Source organism: Pleurodeles waltl, chromosome 6, assembly GCF_031143425.1.
Source record: "Pleurodeles waltl isolate 20211129_DDA chromosome 6, aPleWal1.hap1.20221129, whole genome shotgun sequence".
Taxonomy (NCBI): Eukaryota; Metazoa; Chordata; class Amphibia; order Caudata; family Salamandridae; genus Pleurodeles; species Pleurodeles waltl.
The window spans coordinates 1175940824-1175964901 of NC_090445.1; the positions used below are offsets into that span (position 1 = coordinate 1175940824).

The 24078-nt window shown below is 44.5% G+C and overlaps 1 protein-coding gene across 4 annotated transcripts in view; it reads left to right on the plus strand.

The window, feature by feature from the left end:
- The window catches only part of NUDT13 (nudix hydrolase 13), a 582976-nt gene that overhangs the window by 43861 nt on the left and 515037 nt on the right, over positions 1–24078 (plus strand). For 2 of the 4 annotated variants that reach the window (XM_069240402.1, XM_069240403.1), the window contains exon 2: positions 992–1134. The exons of the other annotated variants lie outside the window; for them this stretch is intronic. The gene's annotated coding sequence lies outside the window, so the exon portion shown is untranslated. The remainder of the gene's footprint in view (positions 1–991; positions 1135–24078) is intronic. 4 annotated transcript variants of the gene reach the window in all.

The following is a 24078-nucleotide window of genomic DNA, read 5'->3' on the forward strand; positions in this document are numbered from 1 at the left end:
CATTGGGTGGTATGAAATTTTTCCCAGTGCGGTGATCCCACACAGAAATGTGGGAAAAATGTGTTTTTATTTTTTTATTTTTTTTAGTTAAATTTGAGGTTTGCTGAGGATTCTGTGTAAGAAAACATTGGGGGATCCACGCAAGTCACACCTGACTGGACTCCCTCAGGTGTCTAGTTTTCAGAAATGTCTTGGTTTGGTTTGTTTCCCTAGAAGGCTGCTGAGCCCAGGACCAAAAACGCAGGTTCCCCTGGCAAAAACAGGTCATTTTGTATTTGATAATTTCCATGTGTTTTGGGGCATTTCCTTTTGCGGGCAGTAGGCCCACCCACAAAAGTGAGGTACCATTTTTATCGGGAGACTTGGGGGAACACTGGGTGGAAGTACATTTGTGGCTCCTCTCGGATTCCAGAACTTTCTGTCACCGAAATGAGAGGAAAAAGTGGGTTTTTTTGGCCAAATTTTGAGGTTTGCAAAGGATTCTGGGTAACAGAACCTGGACAGAGCCCCACAAGTCACCCCATCTTGGATTCCCCTAGGTGTCTAGTTTTCAAAACTGCGCAGGTTTGCTAGTTTTCCCTAGGTGCCTGGCGAGCTAGAGGCCAAAATCCACAGCTAGGCGCTTTGCAAAAAACAGCTCTCTTTTCTTTGTGAAAATGTGATGTGTCCACGTTGTGTTTTGGGGCTTTTCCTGTCGCGGGCACTAGTCCTACCCATGCAAGTGATGTACCATTTTTATCGGCAGACATGGGGGAACACAGAATAGCAAAACAAGTGTTTCTTGTCTTTCTCTACATGTTTTCCTTCAAATGTAAGACTGTGTAAAAAAGACGTGTAATTGAGAAACGCCCTGTAATTCACATGCTTGTATGGGCACCCCGGAATTCAGAGATGTTCAAATAACCACTGCTTCTCAACACCTTATCTTGTGGCCATTTTGGAAATACTAAGGTTTTCTTGATGCCTATTTTTCATTTTTTTTATATTTCAGCAAATGAATTGCTGTATACCCGGTATTAAATGAAAACCCTTTGCAAGGTGCAGCTCATTTATTGGCTCTAGGTACCTAGGATTCTTGATGAACCTACAAGCCCTATATATCCCCGCAACCAGAAGAGTCCAGCTGACGTAACGGTATATTGCTTTCAAAAATCTGACATCGCAGAAAAAAGTTACAGAGTAAAACGTGGAGAACAATTGCTGTTTTTTTCACCTCAATTTCAATATTCTTTTATTTCAGCTGTTATTTTCTGTAGGAAACACTTGTAGGATCTACACAAGTGACCCCTTGCTGAATTCAGGATTGTGTGTACTTTTCAGAAATGTTTAGCTTTCTGGGATCCAGCATTGGTTTCTCACCCATTTCTGTCACTAACTGGAAGGAGGCTGAAAGCACAAAAAATAGTAAAAATGGGGTATGTCCCAGTAAAATGTCCAAATTGTGTTGAAAAATTGGGTTTTCTAATTCAAGTCTGCCTGTTCCTGAAAGCTGGGAAGATGGTGATTTTACCACTGCGAACCCTTTGTTGATGCCATTTTCAAGGGAAAAACCACGAGCCTTCTTCTGCAGTCCTTTTTCCCCATTTATTTGAAAAAAAACGAAATTCTAGCTGAATTTTGGCTAATTTCTTAGTCTCCTTCAGGGGAACCCACAAAGTCTGGGTACCTTTAGAATCCCTAGGATGCTGGAAAAAAAAGGATGGAAATTTGGTGTGGGTAGCTTATGTGAACAAAAAGTTATGAGGGCCTAAGCGCAAAATGCCCCAAATAGCCAAAAAAAGGCTCGCACAGGAGGGTAAAAGGCCTGGCAGCGAAGGGGTTAAGATGCTATAGGAGGTGTTGTCAATGATGTAATATGTGGAGTAATTAGATGGCGAAGACGCGAGTTATAGTTCCCTTAGGGCGCAAGTTATAGTTACTTAAGTTAACCATAACTGCTGAATTTCAATGGTTTTGTGCGAGTAAATTACGTCTCTGTAACCTTTTGGATTTTTCCAGTGAATTTCTATGGTTTTTTTTTATTTTTTTTAGCATGTACATTCGTAAATATAACCAGCACAGCAAGCGGCCTTCACGGCCTACAACCCTCCCGCATGCACCCAAAGTTGCGTATGGCTTGTTGTTTTGTGCAGCACAATCTTGGGTGAGGTGTGGTGTGTTTTTTTTTCTTTTTTTTCCTTCAGTTTTTCTCTGGATCTGCGGTTCCACAGTGTGGTTATGCAAGTCCTCAGATTGGACGGAAAAAAAAATGTGAAATATTCTGCCCACAACCCCTCTGTGTCTTATTGGGCCAGGATACCTGTATCCTAACCCCTTATGTGTTTTTGCACTCTACTCCCCCAGCCAATGCGACAAACAAAAGGGTTGTTGCAACTTTTTTGTCAGGTTGCGGCCTGCCATTCAGGGCCTTTCTTTTCCCCTGGATCTGCGGTCCCGAACCCAGATCTGCAGGTGCGGATCCACTTCCCTATATATCTGTATTGTTTAAATTGTAATATCTCAAACTACTGAATGGATTTACACAAATTAACAAAAAGCACGATCTGCTAACCAATATCTATCTTCCTGCCAAATTTGGTGTAATTCCGTTCAGTGGTTCGGGCTGTAAAAAAATGGGGAAAACGTGTTTTGGAACCCCACTGCTTGACGGATCACCCTGAAACTTTCAATACAGCAGCTGAACTGACTGAACTATAAGGTTTGAAATTTGATGAAGCTTCTTAAGGTGGCGCCAAAGGTATTGGCAAAACAAAAAATGCCGTTCCTATGGAAGCCAAACCCTAACTATAATTAAAAATGCATGCTCCCTTCAAGTTTACGTACCTCTTCATACTAAGCACTGTAAGCAGCATTGAGTTATTACAATTGTTACAGCATGAAAATTTCTACACAACATAGAAGACTGTGTGCACCAGGTGCTAACCTTCGTATATGCACTTCTTTTACATCAAAAGATGGGCTATCTGTAACGTTTTCACCACAGTACGAAACCTGCAGGTAGTATAATGTTTAACGCCTTCAGACCTTGGTAAGTTTAAGCAAATAGTGTGTTTTTGACAAGTGTTGTATAGAGTGTACGTTGTACTTAGTAGATACGTTTTAATACTCCATGGTGTATTTCTCATGAGCATTTCACTGTCTGTAAATGATGTGGTACAAAGTAAACTCTTGTTGTAAAGTAAACCCTGTTTACAGTACCACTTTTCTACTTGTATCAACTTCATTTCTTAATGTAGGTCTGCTGACTGTGAGGGTTTGATACAGGCAAAAGCTGTCTGTAGTAGGGCATTAATTTTGAAACAGATGTTGAGTATCTTGAGTAACTTGGCTTTCTCTGAACAGTTGTATACATATTGAACACCTTGTGCAATGATGGTTTCCCATTTATCAATGGTTGATTGTTAATGAGAGCTAGATGACCTGTTAAGTGTATTCTATTTGGTCAGTGTTGCCCTTAAAACAAGCTTGTAACACCTAAGGGAGTTGTATCTGTGATGACATTAATGATGTCTCCTGTTATTCTGATCTATTTTTTACTTAGCTTCAGGTGTTTCTTGCCGCATTAGTTCATGAAGTAATGTGTACAAAAGAAGCTTGGATGATGTCACCAGTGATGTCATCAATGATGTCATTTGGATTACATCAGTGATGTCATAAATTATGTTATGGAACATGTCACGAATGATGTAACGTGAGGTCATAAGCAGTGAATGGTGGGAGTTCTAGTGAATTTCTGTGGTACTTTAGATCAAAACTGATATATTTACCCAACTATAACTTGTCTTTAACCTTTGTTTTTTTTCCACCGATTTTCTACGTTTTTTTTTTTTTTTTAAACAGATTTTTTGATCACACTTTTTTTTTTCAGTGAATTTCTAGTTTTTAAAAACATTTTTAAGTATAGTAATGTTCATTACTATACTTAAAGCTAAACACCTGCCGCACACGGTGAGGCCCTGCAGCAAACCTCCACACAGGCAGCCAACTCCATACTGCTCATGCCCTTTGTTTGCATACAGCAGGGGGTTGGCAACTGTGGCCAACCCACCCACGGCCAGCACTCTTACTCACTACTAATATGGGAGGGGGCCAAACGGGCCGAGCTTAGTGGTGATTTGGGAGCAGTTAAAAGGAAGACCATGGACTCTGCCCCCAGACCAGGAGGCAACAAGAACAAACCCACTATTTTGGACAGTCACTCCGACTTGGATTGTGCTCCAACAAATCAAAGATGCATTCACCTCCATGGAGGTTTTCAGATCACTTTTTCAACTTGCAATTGAAGAAAAAAAAAAAAAACAATCACTGTCCATCTGCCTGGAACATGGCTGGAACATTGTTGCATGCTACTAACTGGAAAAGGGTGGCCGAAACGGGGAAAGTTTATAGGTGATTAGGCGTCTTTACATACTTAGCAACAAATAAAAGTGAGATCCATAGACTCTGCTGTCGGAACAGAAAAGGACAATGAAGAACTGACTTGTGTAAGACAGTCACTACAGAATAGATTGCTCTCCAAAAAAACAACAATGCATTAATCTCCATGAAGGATTTCAGGTTGCTTTTCACTGTGCAGTTGTAAAAAAAAAAAAAAACACCCTGTCCAGTAGCCTGGAAAATGGTTGGAACACTGTTGCATACTGCTAACTTGACGGGTGGCCAAACGGACAAAGCTTGTAGGTGATTTGACTCCTTTGCATACTCGGCAGCAATTAAAAGGGAGAACCTTGGGATCTCTTCTGAGACCAGGAGATGACAAGAAAGAACCCACTTGTTTTGGACAGTCACTACAGAAGAGAATTTCTCTCCAATAAATCAATGATTCATTCACCTCCATCAAGAAGTTCAGATTGTTTTTGAGCGTGCAGTGGGAAAGAATACACAATGTCCATCAGCCTGGAAAATGGTGGGAACACCGTTGCATATTACTAATGTGGAAGGGGCTAGGCCAAGTGGGCAGAGCTTGTAGGGGGATTTGGCACATTTACATACTAAGCAGCAGTTAAAACTGTGGACTGTTTTTTTACAAAGGGAGAGGGCCGATACGCCCTTAAAAAAAAATACATTAGGTCTTTGGGGATTAGGTCCCTGGGGTGGAATGTGGTTTAGGGAGGGGGGCTGCATCAATGTAGCCCTGGACTAGCATTTTTGTTTTTTGTTTTTTCAATCCAGTGGAATCGCAGCAAAAATGTCCGTATTCTTTTCCCTCAATTTTGGTCCTTCAGGCTCTCCTCCATGGGGCATAGGGGAGTAGGGTATCCCTACCCTTCCCCCATTTATTAGATTTTTTTTTTTTTGATAACTTCAGGACCGGGGACTAAGTCCCTGAGTCCTGTAATGGCTGCAAGAACATTTTTCACATGCTACTTGCAGCCAGGTTTCTTGCTCCCATGGAAGTCTGACTTCTGCGGGCGCAAGATGGCCCAAGGGAAAGAAGCTCCTTGGGCCAATCGGAGTGCTCTGTTTTATAAATTTGGGTATAAGGGACTCCTCACACGACTCCCTCAAACCCAAACATCCAGATATACAAATATTTTTTTATCCTTAATTTCACAAAAACGACTGAACAAATCTACAACAAATCACAAAAAGCACAATCTGCTGACCAATATCTAGCTCCTGCCAAAATTGGTGTAATTCCGTTAAGCAGTTTTTGCAGTAGTGCTTTTTTTAAAAGTCTATAGAAAATGCATAGGGATTTTGCATTTTGGGATTCCCCCTTTTTTGTCGACCCCGCTTGACAGATCACCTAGAAACTTTCTGTGTACAAACTAGTCAATAAGTAGCACTTTTTGTATAGTTTCTTGTAGATTCATTAAACTCTGCCAAAGCTAGTAGAAACACAAAAAAAACTATTTTTCTGTGGAAAAGCTGACCTAACTTTAACTACAACCTGATTTGCATAAGTAAATATTCTAGTTGGAACCATTGATCTTAAATTTAAATCTTTACTACTGCATTTAATCCAGTGAGCTCTATAAAAGCACAAAATCCACCATTGTATTAATTGGTAAGAGCAATATACCTTAATGTTAATTAACATATCTTACTGGCTACAGTCAAGATATAAGACAAACTGGACAATAAATGTTATTCATGAATTCCTAAAACAATTACAATTAGTTTTCCAAACGATCTTAGAGACTGGCTTAAAATACCTAAGTTTGCAAGGTATTTGTTAGAAAGCACTAAATTTATACTCTGTATAATCTGAGGGACTAATACTAAAAGCATAGAAAGAGGACCAGGATAATAGAGGAGACTGAGACATCAGATACCGCCACTCTGCCACATTACCCTGCTAGGCATGGTCTGCAGGTCAAAATGGTATCTAAAGGTAAACAGACGATCCTTAATAATCCAAAATAACATGCAATTGTTATTGAACATTATTCTACCTCTATCTGGACAAAATCTGCATTACGTAATGTAGTTATTGTACTAAAATTGTTATCATTGCAAATATATGATTCAGTAATAAATTAAACACATCTAGACCATATTGGTATTACTAAAACCTAGCCCAAACACTCCACCTTCACACACAGTTCGCTTTTATAGTCCTTTATGAGGGGAATTCTGTTTAAAACCACAAGATTAGTCTTCAAACCTTCCATCAACTCTATTTTATTTCAAAGGATTCCTTTTATCCAGTCAACTTCTATTAAACATCGACTATGATATCATAGTTTTGACAGCCTTTAATTAGATGCCTTTATCAGGATGTCCGATCATATGACTGGCAAGGTTACAGTTCATTTCACCTCCACAGATGTGCATGAAAATAGAAATTAAAACAAAATTCAGTATATATACCATAATCAATTTACCAGGTTTTACTTATTTCTAGTGGCTCAATTTATATAAACCTGCTGTATTCTCCGTACTGTCAAATCCGTTTTTTCAAACTCTCGTATCAAAAGCACTCAAAGCATAAATATTTTATGCAGTTTTCATGCACCCTCTTGTTGACAGTTTCATCATTATTAAACAATATATAACTCAAAACAGTCTTTCTTTGTTTCCAGCTCTATAATCCTCAATTTAATTAGCATTTTACTTCATTTTGTGCATAATTTAAGTCATAATTTCTCAATGTAATGGACAGTCGTACCAGGGTATACAGTATTTACAAAAGTCTCAGTTGGCTAGCTCGTTTCTTCCTCCAGTCACATTTCGCTCATAAATGTCAAATTGTTTGTTTTTACTAAAACACTCATCCTCTTATAGAGTGATATTGAGGAGAAGTATTTAACCTGTATCTATACAAGGTGCTGGGTCAAGGAAATTTACCTATTTGCTATCAGTTTTCTCAAGATCTTGTATTCTGAGTTCATTAATGATAAAGGTCTATAATACTTAACATTTAATCGCTCTTTGCGTGCTTTAGTAATAGCACTTTTGATCTCCCTTGGTATGCCTGGTTATAAACCCTTGTCAAATGTGCTTTTATGCATAATCAGCAGTTTTGGGGCAAACTTCAGTTTCATGCCCCATCTTCACCTTAAATATATTAGTCTTGTTTAAACCCCATGTAGTAGTGAGTAAAGGAGTACTCTCGGTTTAAGATGCGTCTCCTTCCAGACATCTACAAGCCACCATTGCTGCATCCAGCCAGAGAGAATCTGTGTTATAATGTTCTCCATCGGTAGCCATGCACTAGGGAGAGCGATCCATCTTTGTTCATATCAAGGCCTGCTATATAGTTCTCTCCCCATACACTAGAAACATTATGTATCCTGGTCAGCTTGGTGTTTATTAAATTTGTGACATTGTCCACTAGCCATGCTTGTCCTGTGCTGCTTGCTCTATCAGTGGTCTGCCCAGTGGGCTACCTCCCCTTCTCTTATCTTTTCCATAGGGGTGCATCTGTGGCATGGATTCCCATCTGAATATGTTTTTGGTATCCCAGTGTTCTTCAACCAAGTCCATGCATCTGCCAGGGAGACATCAAAAATATGACTCTATCTGCACTAATATGCAACTTAGTGTGGCATAAGAAAGCATATTGTACTTCCTGTCTGAGCAAAGCTTGCTTAATGACTTTGGAGGCTTGTTTATGGCACTGCACTTTTATTGTAGTCCAGGAACCTATGTATTTGATTGGTGTCTTCAGACAATTGACTGTATTCCCAGACTACTTACAGAATATAATCTCGGAAATTCAAGAACCTGGCTACCATTGTCCTAGGTATCGCTTCTGGCACCGGCTGCCGTACATGCACGCTGAACAAAAAATTCTGCCTACCAGGCCCTGCCCCTACAGAACTTCACGGCCCCTTTCAGCTCATCCACTCTGATCCATAAGAGCAACACTGCCCCTTTCAGTTCTTTTACCTGAGTTGTAGATGCTGCACTCTGGAGTGGAGACACCATATTGGGATCATTCGTTGCTATTTTTTCTGAAATCTTTGCATGATCTGTATGTAGTAAGTTCACCTCAATAGTAACTGAGACAATCTTTGTCTCCAGTATTTTTTATTTCTAAAATAACCTGCAGGATGCATTGGATTTTTTTTTGGTGTGCCTTTCCAGTATTGTTTACACTGCCTTTAGCATATCCTCGGCCTCATGACTCTACTTGAATGTGAATCGCACCTTCTTTTCAGTGTGCTTTGAATTGTTTGGGGGTTCACCATTTTATAACCTGTCCCATCGCAATTCAGTGTTATTAGCAGAAGGGAGTCTCTCACAACGCGTCGCCTTTAAAAGTGGCCAGTCCCAAAACACCTCCTTTATTCCACATAACAGTCGGCTTCTAAAATCATCTAGCTCTCAAACTCTGAAATATTGATGGGAAAATCCGCTTCTGTAGGAGATTAACAGCTGCATCATCTTCACACTTATATTGGTCTACATCTGAAATACATTAACACTGCTGGGCTTTCGGGCTGCCTCCACTACCATTATCCCATTATTATTGTTTTTAATTGACAGCATTTTTCCACTTGCAAGAACTCAAATAGTTTATATACCAGGATCTAGGCCCACCATTGTACCTTATTCTTGTCCCTCTCTTCCACTTTCTCCCTTAGCTCAACTCTTGTTGTCCCTACCTTTTGTTGACTTTCCTAGATGGGGATGTTACAAGGGCCATCCAGTAACTCCTTCAATGTGCCTCCAAGGAGCATTCAATCTGCTGTGGGAGGATCGTCCAGAGACTTCCATCATCCTCACTTTGTTCCAGGTCTTTTGTTACTGCCACAACAGGGATTCAATACTGGGCCTCCTGTCCATCATCAGTCTCCTGCTTCCAAAGTAGTCTCTGGACACCTGCAGGGCCGCATTCCAGAGGAAGTCTCCTGCCCAGTTTGGGCTTCGCTGCTGCTCCCTCACCAGGGACACTCCTCAGCCAGTTGTAGAACATTTTCTAGTAAATCCTTCAAGAATTTTAGATTCTATTAAGGACACAGAGGTGAAGATTGTGCTTTTTCTATCTTTACTACTCTAAAAAGGAAGCCAATCAAAAAAACAGTAAATCATACATTAACAAACCACATTTCTCACAGAGGCTTTGAACCATGCCTCCTTGTAGTCCACCAATAGTAACTAGGGATAACCTACAAAACAGTGAAGCACCATCTTGACTGCTTTTTTCTTTTTTGTAAGAACATTTCAACATAACACTGGAACCAAAGTCTATAACAGAAACGAGCCACTGGACGAAGATTCCAAGAAATTCAGAATTATCAGCTGCCAGTATGACCTCGAGATCAAAAGAAATATGGAACTCCAAGACTCTTCAGCCTTGTTTCTGATAATATCCTGAAAATAAAGAATGGAAGTGTGAAATCAAGATCATCACCCTGAAATTTTCCTAAGGACAGGCAAAAGGAAGCCATCAATATCGTGATATGCATATTTCAAAATCAAACAAACGTTATCACAACCACTTACTAGTCCCAATGGAAGGAATAACCCTCACCTCCGTGTCCTAAATAGAAAGTAAAATTCTTGTTGCACATGCTAGAACATTTTCTATTCTATGGCAAGACTCGAGGCTCTGATTATGCTGGTTCAAAGCTGACAAACCACCACAGAAGAAGAATGCACAATAGGCTTATAATAAAAGATTTTAAATACAGAATCAGATGACCAATCAGCTGTACGTAAAATATCTTCCAATATGTAGCCAAGTAAAAACACTTTGGAGATCATTGCTCTCCGAGTGGATTGAGCTCCATAAACAGACACATCAGTGCCAGCCTCTGCCATAACAAAACGAGCCCAGCGGGCTAAGGTTGCGGCAGAAACTGGTTTTAAAGGTTTGTGAAGAGCTATCAAAAGAGGACGTAAAGGATCAGCTCTACAAGACAGAGTGCAATCTTCATACACCTTCAAACATTTGATGAAACATAATTTTGTATTATGAGGAAAAGCTGGATAATCAATTGCACAAGACCAAGTTTTTGTCCTTTTTGAAATAACAAATGAAACTCCATCGGGTGTAAATAACATACCTGCTAAAACAGGAGCTCTGATATCTGACTCTCTTCGACACAAAAATAAAAGAATAGCTAATTTAGCAGAAATATGATTAATAAATAACTCATGATTATCTGGCAAAGACTCAGACAATGAGAGAACACCATTAACATTCTAGGTATCTAGGTTTTGAAGGTTAGCCACCCATATACCTTTAAGCAATTTACACACTAAAAGGTGCAAGCCTATCTGCCTATCATCAAGGAGGTCATGTCCAGCTGACAAAGCTGATCTAAAATTGTTTACTGACCTGTAACATAACCTAGATTCAGCACATTAGGAAAGAAGACTGAGCACATCTTTAAAATCTGATCCCACAGGATCCACATCCCATTGAAGGCACCAACCCACCCATTTCTTCCATGCATAAAAATATTGTTTGTAGGTGGAAAGAGCCCAAACTTTATGTATAAATGCAGCAGCTGCAGTTGAAATGCCTTCGACTTGACCATGTCTCCCGATATTTTCCAAGCCAGGAGAACTAGATGGCCTTGGAGCAGATGAGGAGAATCCACTGGGTACAAGAGAAGTTGTGGAAACACTGTATGTAGAATGGGAAGAGAAACCAACATCTCCAGAAGAGCCTGAAACCAAGCTTGTGTTTTCCATTACCGGGTTATCAAAATTAATGCTGCTGCTGCTTGTCGCTGAACCTGAGCTGCGACCCTCTCAGTCATGGCAAATGCAGGAAACGTGTAATTCAAGGGACCTTACCAATCCTGGAGAAACGCATCCGAGACGAGGACTGTCTGATCCAGTCTCCAACGGTAAAATTCCTTCAGTTGCATGTTCTAGTGAGACGCAAAGAGATCCATCTGCCACTGCCCCAGGGTAAAAACCACTTTCCTGGTAAACTTGCAGATGGAGCTTCCAATCACTGTAGTCCACCAGAAACCTGGAATTCCAATCCGCAACTTTGTTGTCCTTGCCAGGAAGGCATTTTGCTAATACAGTAATCCACTGACTGAGAGAGAAATTCCAAAATTGCCTGGCTATGTCCGCTAGAAGTCAAGACCTGTTGCCCCCTAATTTACTGATGTATCAAACTGTGGACACATTTTCCATCTGCAGAAGAATGCAACAATTGCTCTTCCTGGGGAATAGAGATTTTTTGGCAAAGGACTCTGCCAACAATTCTAAGCAATTTATGTGAAGTTCTAACTCCTCCTCCACTGGTGAAGAATTCCCCGCACCTTGCTCCCCAGCCCCAACAGCTGACATTTGATTCAATAACAACGTCTGGGACTGCCCTGAAAATGGCTCTGCCATTCCAGGCTTCCATGTGGAGAAGCAATCACTGGAATTCCTCCTGAGCTTCAGGAGATAAAGGAACTAAAGCTTCGTACAAAAGACCTTTATGAAAGAAATTAATCTTCAAGCGTTGCAGAGCTCTATAATGTAATGGACCTGGGAAGATCGCCAGAACAGAAGATGTTAACAGACCCACAGTCCATGCCAGGAATCTCAAAGGTACCATCTGTTTAGACAGAGTCGTCTTCAACTTTCATTTGATAGACTTCACTTTCATGAGAGGAAGAAGAAGCTGGGTTTTGACCGAATCTACTTGAAACCCTAAGAACGCTACCTGTTAAGACGTAATCATCGTGTTTTTTTTTTTTTTTTAAATTCAGTACAAACTTCAAATCTTGCAACAGGGACTTTTCCCAGGACAGATGCGTCAATAGCTGCAACTTGTCTTGTGCCATCAGAATCATGTCGTCCAGATAGACGATCATGCGAACTCCCATCTCCCTTAAATGTTCTATTACTGGTGATTTCATGAGTTTTGTGGTTCCCAAGAAGCTGAAGTCAGCCGGAAAGGAAGGGAGAGATATTTGTTTTATTGATTTCTCCACTGATATTGAAGATACCACCTGTGAGGAGGAAAAATAGGGAGTCACAGGTATGCGTCTTTGAGATCTGGATGCTCCATCCAATCCTTCCCTTGAATAAGGTCTCTAAACAGATGAACATTCCATCTTGAAATTGTGCTATTTCACCCAGGTATTAAATTCTCTAAAGGTGGGAACTAGTCTCTGACCGCCACCTTTTTTTCTGAACAAGAAACACATTGCTGCACAAAGCCCTTGTATGAGGTGAAGTTGATGCAATAGCCTGTTATTCAAAAGTTCTTGAATTTCGGAATCTATGACATTCATGTCTAATTGGGGAGAGAGGAGAGGAGGCGAGGGGAGGGGAGGCGAGGGGAGGCGAGGGGAGGGGAGGGGATGTTTGCACAGGAATTTGAGAGTGTCCTATACGGTAACCTTGAAATGTGCCTAGCACCCAAGAGTCTGTTGACATTTTTGCCCAAGTGTGTGTCAAATGACGTAGTCTGCCACTCAATGGAAGACTTGAAAGAGGAGAAGTCATTACCTGTTGATTGCAAGTTGGAGGCTTGGTTGTCACTATTGACACCTTTGTTGTATCTCCCTCTGAAGCCCATAGACTTTGAGGGGAAGAAGCCCGCCTGGGCTAGGTCTTGCCAGTAACCTTTACGTCTGTAACCCAATCCTCTTTGAGGACCTTGCTGGTTGAAGCGGCCGGTCGGATATCCTCTGCCACGGCCGACCCTGCTAAAAAGAGGGGTTGAACACCTTCTTTATAGACGTCTGTGCCTCAGCAAGAGAAGCAAAGGTATTTATGAACTTGCCAAGATCCTTGACAAACCAATCTCAAAAAAGTTGCCTTTCAACTAAGGGACCTGGTTCAGCAGTGGACAGTTCCACCAATTGGGGGTTGATCCTTAATAGCACTGATTTTCTCCTTTCAGAAGCTAGGGCACAGTTGGTGTTGCCTAGCAGATTGATCGCACGCTGGGGCCTACTCTCCTAGAATATTCAGATCAGTGGGGGTTCCTGTATCTTGAGTGTGGAGGGCCACTTCCAGGATTTTTTGCTAAGGGGCCCGAAATGTCTAAAACCTAATCTTGACAACCTCCTGAGGGCTCCGTCTATATGTTATTTGGGATCCTTGGAATATTTCTTAAGAAAAGTTAGTAAGTTAGAATTAATGTCCAGAGTTTGGGCAGCCTTTTGGTGAAGGTGGGGTCTGAGACACTTCGCTCTGAACCTGGCTTGGACTTCTTTCTCAAAATTTTTGCAGAGGTGATGTTGCATATAACTTGCCACCGCAGGGGCAGGGACCTGTTCTGAGGACCTGTGGTGGATAATGTCAGAGGGTTCGAAAGTGAAGAGGTTGGAGGGAAGAGGCGGGAGGAAGGTGAATGTTTACGTTTTTCGAGCGTTTAGTGGTCTTAGATTGTGAGAGGAAGAAGGGGGTATCAGAATCTGTATCCATGTCAGGGGATGTCAGAGGAGCTGTGGAGCGCTTCTTGGTATTGTAAGTGTGCTCGCCCAGAAAGAGATAATTAGTTAAGGGCAACTGAATGCGGCCAGGAGGAGTCAGTGGACAGATCTGGAGTTTTGGGGAAGCTCGCAGGAGGGGTAGGAGAGGGATCTGCCTCACTGCCAGAGGGTTCATCAAGTCTTTTAAAAAGGGGTTGAAAGGCTGAAGACAGGGCTTTGTCCAAGGTACATTTGACTGACTGGTGAATGACTTCAACAAAGCTGTCTTCGTAATAATAATCTTCATCTTCACTGGGCCCATAAGCCTCAAAGCCCTGTTCAAAGGACTCCTATTTAGATATGGTCACAAGAGGGGAGGTAAACCTCTTAGTGTAAGGTCCCCAGAGGGATGCAAGGGTCTAGTATGAAAAAGGGGAGAGGAAGCTGGACCCTGAAAATAATTAATTATTAAAGCCCCAGCACTCACATGTAAAGGGTGTCTAGGGAGCAACAGGCTGAAACAGGCCACAAGCTATTAATAGCAATTCCAAAACATGTTGGTATTCCTCCAAAAAAAGAGAACAAACTCCTTAACTCACCAGATTTTAAATAGACAAAATGCCCCAAAGTTTTTAACCGCCTGTAGAACCCTGTTGTTTTCAGCCAGGGTACGGCGGATTCAGCAAGGTGTAATCTGTAAAGCTGCCAAGTGAGGAGGAAGCACGCGTTGGCAACTGCAGTGTGTGGGCGTGCATAGCCAAATGAGCTACTCACGCGTACACACTCTTGCGGGGCTGCCGAACAGTCGGCAGATGTGCTAGAGCTCAGATAGAATTAATGGAATACCAGGACACACATGGGGAAGGAAAGTGAAACACACACGAAAGGGGAAAGATGAAAAGCGGACAAGAAGGCGGTCACACTAAAGTAATTGAAAATGCTAAGTGCGTAACAGACCTGTAAGTCAAAGTAAGAATTAGCGTGACAGAAATATACTTTAAATGGAGAGAGAATCACATAAAATGGCATTGCATAACTGTAAAACGGTGAAGTACTTATCTTGACTGCAGAGCAGCAAAGAGGCGGACAAGATGGTGCTTCACTGTTTTGTAGGTTATGCCCGTTACTATTGGTGAACTACAAGGAGGCGTGGTTCAAAGCCTCTTGGGAAATGTGGTTTGTTAATGTATGTTTTATTGTTCTTTGATTGGCTGCTGTTATGGAGTAGTAAAGATAGAGAAAGCATAATCGGAGCCTCTGGTCCTGCCATAAAATTCTCTGGCCTCGTTGAGAAACGACCTCAATGCCATCTTGGTTTCCTCACCGGTCAGATACTTTCGATCATAATCCCGCTAAATCCTCAGCTGTGAAACTGCGCAGCTACCTTGATCTGTTACCCTCTGCCTCGCTGGGGAGACATTAATAATGTAATGCCACTGTCACATTTTATAGCCAGGAGAAGTGTCTGTGTTTGGGAGTTTGAGCAAGAGCAGCACATGAGTGTGTGCATTAAGCCTTGCCCCCAGTTCTCTGTGCTCTTAGTGTTTAGCTGACTTTTGTGAAGCTGAAAATGTAGCAAGGTGTAAGTGACTGCTGAAATTTCTTCCTATTGACAGTTCACTCTCTTCAGCTGTGCACATGTGCACCTTCTGATAGTGATTCTGCTTTTGCCTTTGATGCACCCTAAATATACATTCAGTACACGTATCATAATCAATGGCGTTCCTTGTTACAATACTGTCTGTTACTTCTCAAACAAATTCAAATTCCAAAAGAATGCAATAGTTAGAGTCTTTACCTACTACAGCCTATGCTCAAAAACAGTTCCAATGTCTTTTTTTTCCATTTGGCTTGATTTCCAGAATACTTGTCTACACCAAAAATGTCTTTTAGCAAGGTTTGAAGAAAGAACTAGCTCATCCAACAGAAATCTATGATACAAGGGTCCGAGTTGCAGCAACATTGTAGCTCGATTGCATTGCAAATACACCATGAAATGCAAACAAATTTATACTTCCAGCCTAGGATGGCCACCTCCATCTCCAGATCACGTGAGAGCCAAGGATCGTCAGAAAATGTAGTTGTTATCTGGTGTTGTCACGTAGACACTTGATGGACACCACTAGCTTGTTTGCCCTTGGAATGTTCTGGCTTGAAGTATGGCTCCCACTGAGCAGCCAACAGTAAGCTCATCTTTGGACCTCTCTCCTGATGGTTTGTTGGTGATTCACACATTCACCATTTTTAATCTTAGTCCCTGGTTATCCTACAGGGAGGAAAGAAGACCTAAGCAGGGGGAAAGAAAGGAGGTAAGCCCACTGTATGCGTGCACTATGCTTCCCTATTCCAAGAGTGTGCCTCAGGTGCGTTGTGTTGTCAGTATTCTCATGTTGATGGGGTGTCATTTCATTTGTTCGGGTGGTACCTGTTTGGGTTGGCAATCTGAGGATGTGGAGATAAGACGGGCAGGATAATTCCGTGAATACTTCTGACATGTACTGTATATATGGTCCCCAGGTTTTATCAAAGAGGGGCAGTGAGCCAGTTGCTGCTGCTGTCAGTTTTTTCCATGCCCATGAGGGCCCACAGTTTGTGTAACCAGTCTTTGTGTGTAGGTATGGTCTCGGTCCCCCAAAGGTAGAGTAAGAGGATCTTTGCTGCCCCCAGAGCCAGTGTCATCGCCTGGCCTCGAGGTGAGCTAAGTGGGGTACGTGAGGGGATCCAGGAGACCCAGTAAGACGTAGCTAGGGAACCGAGGTATGTTAGTATCATGAATTTCATTGATCGCTTGGAGGATTGTGCGCCAGGAGGCAATCTTCAGGCAGTGCCACAGTATGTGTGTAGGTGTTCCCTCCTGTCCGCACCAACACCATCCATCCCCACGCTCCCCCCCCTCACAGCCATCTGAGCCGGTGTATAATACATGTAATGGGCTATTTTCAGGAACATTTCCTTGGTGTTAGTGGCACGCGCTGTGACTCTTGCTCGATGGAGTACGTCACGCCACTCTCTGTCTGTAAAGGTGCGTTTGCATTCCATTTCCCATCTACGTCTTGCAGGGGTGTCAGAGATTGCGGCTGGGACTACCATAAATGCATAGATATCAGACAGGATTCGTTGGTCGTTATCTCTAGTCATCAGCTACTGCTCGAAGCGAGTAAGGGGCCGACATGCGTAAGGGCATACAGTGGGGGAAGTCACCCAGTGGTGGACTGCGAGGTACTGCCAACGTGCAGTTTCCGGGAGCCCATGTGCTGGTTGAAGTCCATGACTCTGTCCTTAGTAAAGAGGTCTCCTATCCTCTTGCAGTTTGCTTCCTGCCCGTGTGGTAAAGCGGAGTTTCCCAGTGCCGGAGGAAAGTCCAGGTTGCCGATGAGCCGCGTCTGTGGGGGAAACCGTCATGGACAGTCCCTTCTTAACCTGTACCTTGTCCCATGCTCCCATTATCGCCCTCAGTACTGGGGAAACGTACACTCCCTCCGGTCGGTGTTTCCTCGGCAGCCATGGCACTTTCCAAATATGTACTCCTGCCACTGCCTGCTCAATAAAGCAGCATAATAATAGCTCATCAGGTGTGGGACCCCCAGGTCCCCGTCCGTTTGAGGCAGATATGCCTGAGTCTTTGACATTCTAGCCCTCTTGCCTCCCCAGATGTAATCACATGTGCGTTTGCAATTTATCTATAAGGTTAGATGGCGGTTGCAGTGGCAACGTCTGCATAAGGTAGAGTATTTTAGGCAGGAGTGTCATCTTTATTGCCGCCAGATGGCCCAGCCACGATATTCCATGTGCCTTCCACCTTGTCAGGTCAGAACAAACCACCTCTAATATCGTGTTATAATTGTGAGCCACTGTTGCCTTAAGTGTGGGGTGTATCCAGAGACCCAGGTACTTGATGCTGTCCGTTCGACTTCTGGGAACGTGAGATTTAGAAGAGCCGATTTAGTGAGATTAGTTTTAAAACCCGATGCTTTGCTAAACGCAGTGAGTTCCGCCATGACCCCCACGAGGGAGGTTTGCGTTTGAGACAGATGGAGAAGCACATCATCTGCATAGTGCGCCAATTTATGCATTCTGCCCCCCATCGGCACACCCTATATATATCCGGGTTCTGCCGAATGTGCTCAGCGAATGGCTCCATATACAAGGCAGACAGAAGGGGTGACAAAAAGGGCACCCCTGCCGTGGCCCCCTCAAAATAGGGAATTGCTGCAACAGTTCTCCGTTTACTGAGACTATAGCTCTGGGTCTATCATAGTTGCTTCGGATTCACCCACAGAATCTAGGTCAAACCCCAAAGTGGCGCAGGACCTCATGAAGGTAGTGCCAGTCTACCTGGTCAAAGGCTTTCTTCGCATCAATAGACAGGAGGAGGGCAGGGATTCGGGACCGACGGACCTTATCCACCAAGTGGCATAGTCTCTTGGTATTGTCGCTACAGGATCTTTCCGGAATAAACCCTGTTTGATCTGGGTCAACCAGACCTTGCATATATGGGTTCAGCAGGTGGGCCAAGATACCCGTGAAGATCGTAGTGTCCACGTTCAGTAGCGTTTTAAGCCTGTAGGAGGAGCACAACCGCGGGTCCTTCCCTGGCTTGGGGATAACAATCACTATGCCCAGTTGCACCGTTGGGGGAGGGGGGTGAGTTGGGTTCCGTGTGTTGTACAGCTGGACCAACCCAGAGGCTAGTTGTGCCCCAAAGGCCTTCTAGAACTCTGCTCTGAAGCCGTCCGCTCCTGGCGCTTTACCGGCTTGCAGACAATGTATAGTCCCTATTACCACTGCCGGGGTAATGTCCTTCTTCATTGTGTCTCGGTCTGCGGTGGGGCGCCAGGGCAACGGGGTGGAGTCCAGGTAGTCGTCTGTGTCCTGACTGTCAAGCTCTTCCACAGCGTATAAGGCAGAGTAAAACCTCTTGAACTGCTGGAGAATGAGCGCCTCCTGATTAATCAGTGTACCATCTGGTAAACGCACTTCCGCCACTCTGGCATGTTGACTGCATACGAAGGCAGTGGGCCAGAAGTTGCCCGCCCTGTCTCCCCCCTGCGTAGAACTTTTGCCTGGTCCTGAGCAGGGCATAATTCCGCCTTACCCCTGTCTTTAGCACGCAGCTGTTTCCTGAGGGTGGTGAGCTGTCTTCTCACCATCAGAGATCCCATCCTTCTATGTGTAACCTCCAGGACTCTTATTTCATCCCCTAGTTGGAGACGCTTCTCACAGTGAGCTATATTCAATCTTGCACCTATTGCTATAACTTGGTCCCTGACCATTGCCTTAAGAGTTTCCCACAGAGTTGTAATATTGGTTGTGGGAGTGTCGTTTATTTCCAGGAAGGAAGCTGTTGTTTCCCTTATTTCAGCTAGGATATCCTCATATGCTAGGAGCAGCATGCTAAGCTTCCAATGCCTTTTGCTGGTGCCATGGTGGGGGACAGCGCAAGGTACGCGGGGAGTGGTCCGAAATAGAGGCCACCCCTATCTCAGACCTTGCAACCAGTGTAGTGATGGGGGGGGGGGGGGTGGGGGTGGGGGGGGAAAGGTTAGTGAGGAAAAGGTCTATGCGTGTGTATGACTGGTGGGCGGCCGAGAAAAAGGAGTATAACCTATCTGTTGGATGCTGCCGGCGCCAGATGTCCGTCAGCACTGCCCCATCCATCCACACCTGGAACCCCTTTTAAAAGGCTCCTGTTTGACCATATCTCTGGGTGGACCAATCTAGCTGTGAGTCCAGAACTAGGTTAAAATGTCCGCCTACCACAATGTCCTCATCTGGTGTCATCCGTACCCTCCCCAATGCATCTTTAAAAAAAAAACTCTCCTGGCTCTTGTTCGGCCCGTATATATTGGCTACTTAGTCTATGCCCGTGAATGCCCCTATGTAGTGAGAGGAGCCTCCCCGGGACCTCCGTCTGTGTCTGAGTTACCTTCCCTGGAAAGCTCTTGGCCAGCAAGATAGCCACCCCCGCCCGCCTCCCGGCCCCGAAGAATGAAACTGCCGATCAAACCAGGGGGACCGCAGTCTCTTCTAGTCTGTTCGGAGTAGGTGGGTCTCTTGTAGTAGGCAGATATCGCTCTTCGACTCCATAAGCTGCAAAAGAAGGGCCTGCCTCTTCACAGGCCTGTTAAGACCTCGAACGTTTAAACTAAGAATGGTTAACATTGAGGCAGTTGGCGTGGATTGCTGTGGGTCGGTAAGATGGTTCAATCAGTAGAAAGACAACACAACATCGAAACCTGTAGTCAGTGGGGTTGCAGACTATTACCTCCCCTTAAGCAAAGCAGGAAAAGAAAAGGGTAATCGGGCGGCACAAACAACTGGGTGTGAACGTTGAAAAATAGTTCCCCGCCTGGGAACTAATGTAGACCTATTTGGGGGCGGCTTGGTCCGCAGTCCACCTTCGTGCGACCTCCTATCCGTGGGGGGTCAGAGCTCTGCCGCTCGGTCCGCAGTGGCTTGAAGGCTTGTCTTTACCGGGTCAAGGTCACCCGATGCGCTCATCTCCTAGGTGGCACATAGGCCCTCAGAGGAGGGGGAAAGAACCCCTATGATTTATTGTGTCATCAGTTTTCTGAGTCAGCTTCTGATACACTGTCCTTGCTGGGTAAACTCTGGATCAAGGCTGCTCTTTCCTTCTGACTTTCAGCAGTGGTCGGTTTATGGGGTTTATTCCTCCTGTTGCGGGGTTTGGAGTGGCCCCTATCTCCTCCTGAAGGCTGCTCCTGGGAGGCCCAGCGGCATCCCCTCAAGGGCTTGTGCTTCTTCTAGCGTGCAAATGCTGTGAGTTTCGTTCAGCCAGACAAATTGCAGAAGAAATGGATGGCCCCATTTATATCTGATGTCTCTCTCTCGTAGAAAGATTGTGACCTGCCACAGGGTTCTGCAGCGCTGCATTGTCAACATCGACAGGTCTTGAAAGAGACCAGTTCGGTGCCCTTCAAATCCGATTGCGTTCTGGTCGCAAGCAGCCACCAGTATGGTCTCCAGTTGACTATAATAGAGCAAACAGGTCAGTATATCCTGAGCCTGATCCGGCGGCACAGCCAGCCCTGTGTGTTCTGTCCAGTATAATTGCCTGGTTCTTTAACTCCGGAGCCACGTGTTTGTAGAGACGTACTACAAAGTCCTCTAAGGGGCCCAATACTGCCTGCGTCAGGATGCCTTTTATATGAATATTAGTTCGCCGGGATCTATTTTCCAGGTCTTCTAACTGATAATAAAGTTCTTGGTTCTTATCTTGCAGGCCGACGATTTCCCATCTGGGAGAGTCAACTTCTTCCTCCCATGCATCATGGGTCGCTCCAGTGTGTCCACGCGCTGACCCAGATCGGTCACCGCTCTCCTGACGTCCTTGACTTCTGCTGCAATTTCCAGCTTCAACGTGGCAAAATCCTCACGAAGGGAGCCAAAAAGTTGTTCAAAGTATGTCCTTGTCAGGGGTGCCTCCCTGCACTCTACCTGGCTCGTGTCTCTCGCCTCCCCTCCTGCCACGTGGGTCTCTGGTGAAACAGTTTTCTTGGCCGGCGTTTTATTGGAAAGGTCTTTAAGGGAGCCCTCCTTTTTGCCGCGTCTCTGTGACGCCATTCTTGTCTGTTCTCCTTCCGTCTAATTTCAGTCTCTTTGGCTGTGTCCCGGTGAGACCGCCGATCGAAAGTGCACTCCGCCGACATCTTGACTCGTCACTCTGGCCCTCGGCCGGGTCCAACGCTGGATCCCCAATCCGCATCTGGGGTAAGAGGCCTCTCCTCGTGGTTTTTGGTCCCCCGGCGGGGTCACTCACTGGGACAGGTGATCCCGCTGCTGTGTCTCTAGAGGCCTACCCGGTAGGCTCCAGACTATCTTCCCTGGGTCGACTACAGACCTGTATTTGAAGTCGGGAGTGGTCGTCACTAAGCGGCGGGGATTCCTATCAGTCTCCTCCGTTCTGCCCTCCAAAGGTTCACATCCCTTCAGTGTTGCTGTATGTTCCTGTTCGGGCCTCCCTCCGTATCTGTCTGCCAGTGCCCAGACAGTTGAACAGCCTCTCCTGACAGTTGCCCAGACATCCACGAAAGACCACCCTGTTAAGTCTGGACCACTTGTCTTCTGGGGCACCCAGCTAGGCCTCGGTCGTCGTGCTCCTTTTTCACCCTCTTGCGTAGCTCTTTCTGTGGTCGCGGGCCCTGGCTCACATGTCAGTCCAGGCACACGACCCGTCCCGCTGCACCAGCCCATGTCTTCTGCCTGGGCCTGCCACTGTCGCAGTAGGGCTCTGCACCCGGACTCTGGTTATGCCTTGCGGCCCCGCTGCTCTCCATCCTCGTCTGGCCTTGACTATCGCCACTCTTCTCATGCGCCACCTCTTCAGGCCACCCACGGGCCCTCCGCTACTTCTGGCCCCTCAGTTGTCTCTGCCACACCTTTGAGTGCCCACCTTGTCTAGGCCCACCCTCCCGCAACCGCCTGTCAAACGCAGGGGGTATGGAGGAGGGGAGCCACGTGACCTTCAACACACATCACCCGATGGGCATACGCTCCGGCCGGGGCAGCGCGTGCGGCCCAGCTGCCGCTCTCGCTCGGGCGACTGCATCGCACAGCCCCCACAGCTCTCGGCAACAGCTGTACCCAGCCTCCAGGAGGGCCGACAAGCTTCACCCCTCTCCCGACTGCGGTTCAGGGCTCCAAATTTGGTCTTTTACGGCGGCGGAGCTCGGAGAGGACGCTCCTGCTCTGGCCATTTTAGCCACGCCCCTCCCTTTTGTGCTTATTTAGAGAAGGAATGTCCACTTTACATTTCCAATTTAGCCCCATACGTGTTTTAACTGAAATATCAATGCACCTTCTTGTGGGATATTTATAGTTTACCTCCTTGGGAAGAGTGAAGTCTTAATGAAAGTCTTGTTCATCACTATGGAGCCTAGTTCATCCTGGCCAGGGGTATAGCATTAGTTCATTAATTGTTTCAAGCTAGCAAGAATTTTGTGTTCAGCAGTTCATTGCATATACCGTCCAAATCAATGTTATCTGTTTTGCTTGCTGTATGATGGCGTCCACTGGTACACAAAAAGGAGTATGCAGGATATGATTTCACTAAACATCAGTGAGTTTTCTTACTTGTAGTGACATGAGCTGCACTAAAAGTGTTCCACTTTGCCAGCAATGCAAGAAGACAATGTCAGTGAACTCGTAAACCCCCCACCCCCGCGAGCCATCTAGGAGTCACTCCCAAAATACATTTTTTTGTACCATGTAAGGTGCATATTAAAGGAGAATGTAGTATACTATGCCTCAGGTACTGTAAGAGGTTGCATACTGCTTTAAAGTCAGGCTTGAAATACCAGTGTGTTCCATTGACTTCTACCATGGTGTTATCAGTCGAGGTCATTGACATTCTGTTCTCTTCCTAGTTCAAATGCATATATAACTTCTGATAGTATAGTGAAAGGCGTTTACTAGAAAATGACTGTGAAATAAAGACAGTACAGTGATATTTCTCCCTCCTAGTTCTTTATCAATTGTAGAAGGAACATGAAATAGAATGCAACAGTGAGTCAAAACTACAGGCTGCGCAGTTTGTCAAACTTCATATTCACGTCCTTGCACATGTGGATCATATGTTTGGTGTATTAGTTATGTTAGTTTAGAATATTCTTCTGTTTACTTGTGCACACTATTAGTGCAAATTGGAACTGTTACAGCGATTCAGTGGGTCAACTCCTGAGCAGCACGCTAACTTTGGTTGTCAAGATTGTTTTAAGTCACTTCTCTCAATTGAAGAGGATCCTTAGTTTTAAAGGTGCTTTGAGGGAGTGGTATGGGTCCTCTGGTGCATCTTGTACCTTTTCCCTCCATTTCTCCAAAGTTTGTGATATATACATTTTTCCTCCAGTGTAGGCATTGATCCTTAACATGCTAAATGTGGTAAACTGCAGTCCTGATCTCCTTTTTAGCTGATAAAACTGCTTCACGCTTACCCCATTTAGACACCCTTGAGTATCAGAGTGTCATCCCGTCTAGTCCTAGAATGCTTATTTTACTTTTGGGGGAAGGAATTGTCTTTCTGCTTGCCATAAAGAATCCACAAATATTTAATTAGACTCTTAGTTTGTAGCATTAGAGGAGGAGAGCAATGTGTCTTTTTGTGTAGCATCACTCATAATGCTGAAATTGTCCTTATCCTGCAACACACTTTTTAGGTCTGCATGATTGTGTGTAATGTTATTACTTAGTTCAAGCTGTGTATTTCAGTTAGCTCCCTCCCTCTTGTGACACAAGTCCCTTCAAGGGAAAGCACATCACTACAGTAGCAACATCCTTCTTTGACTTC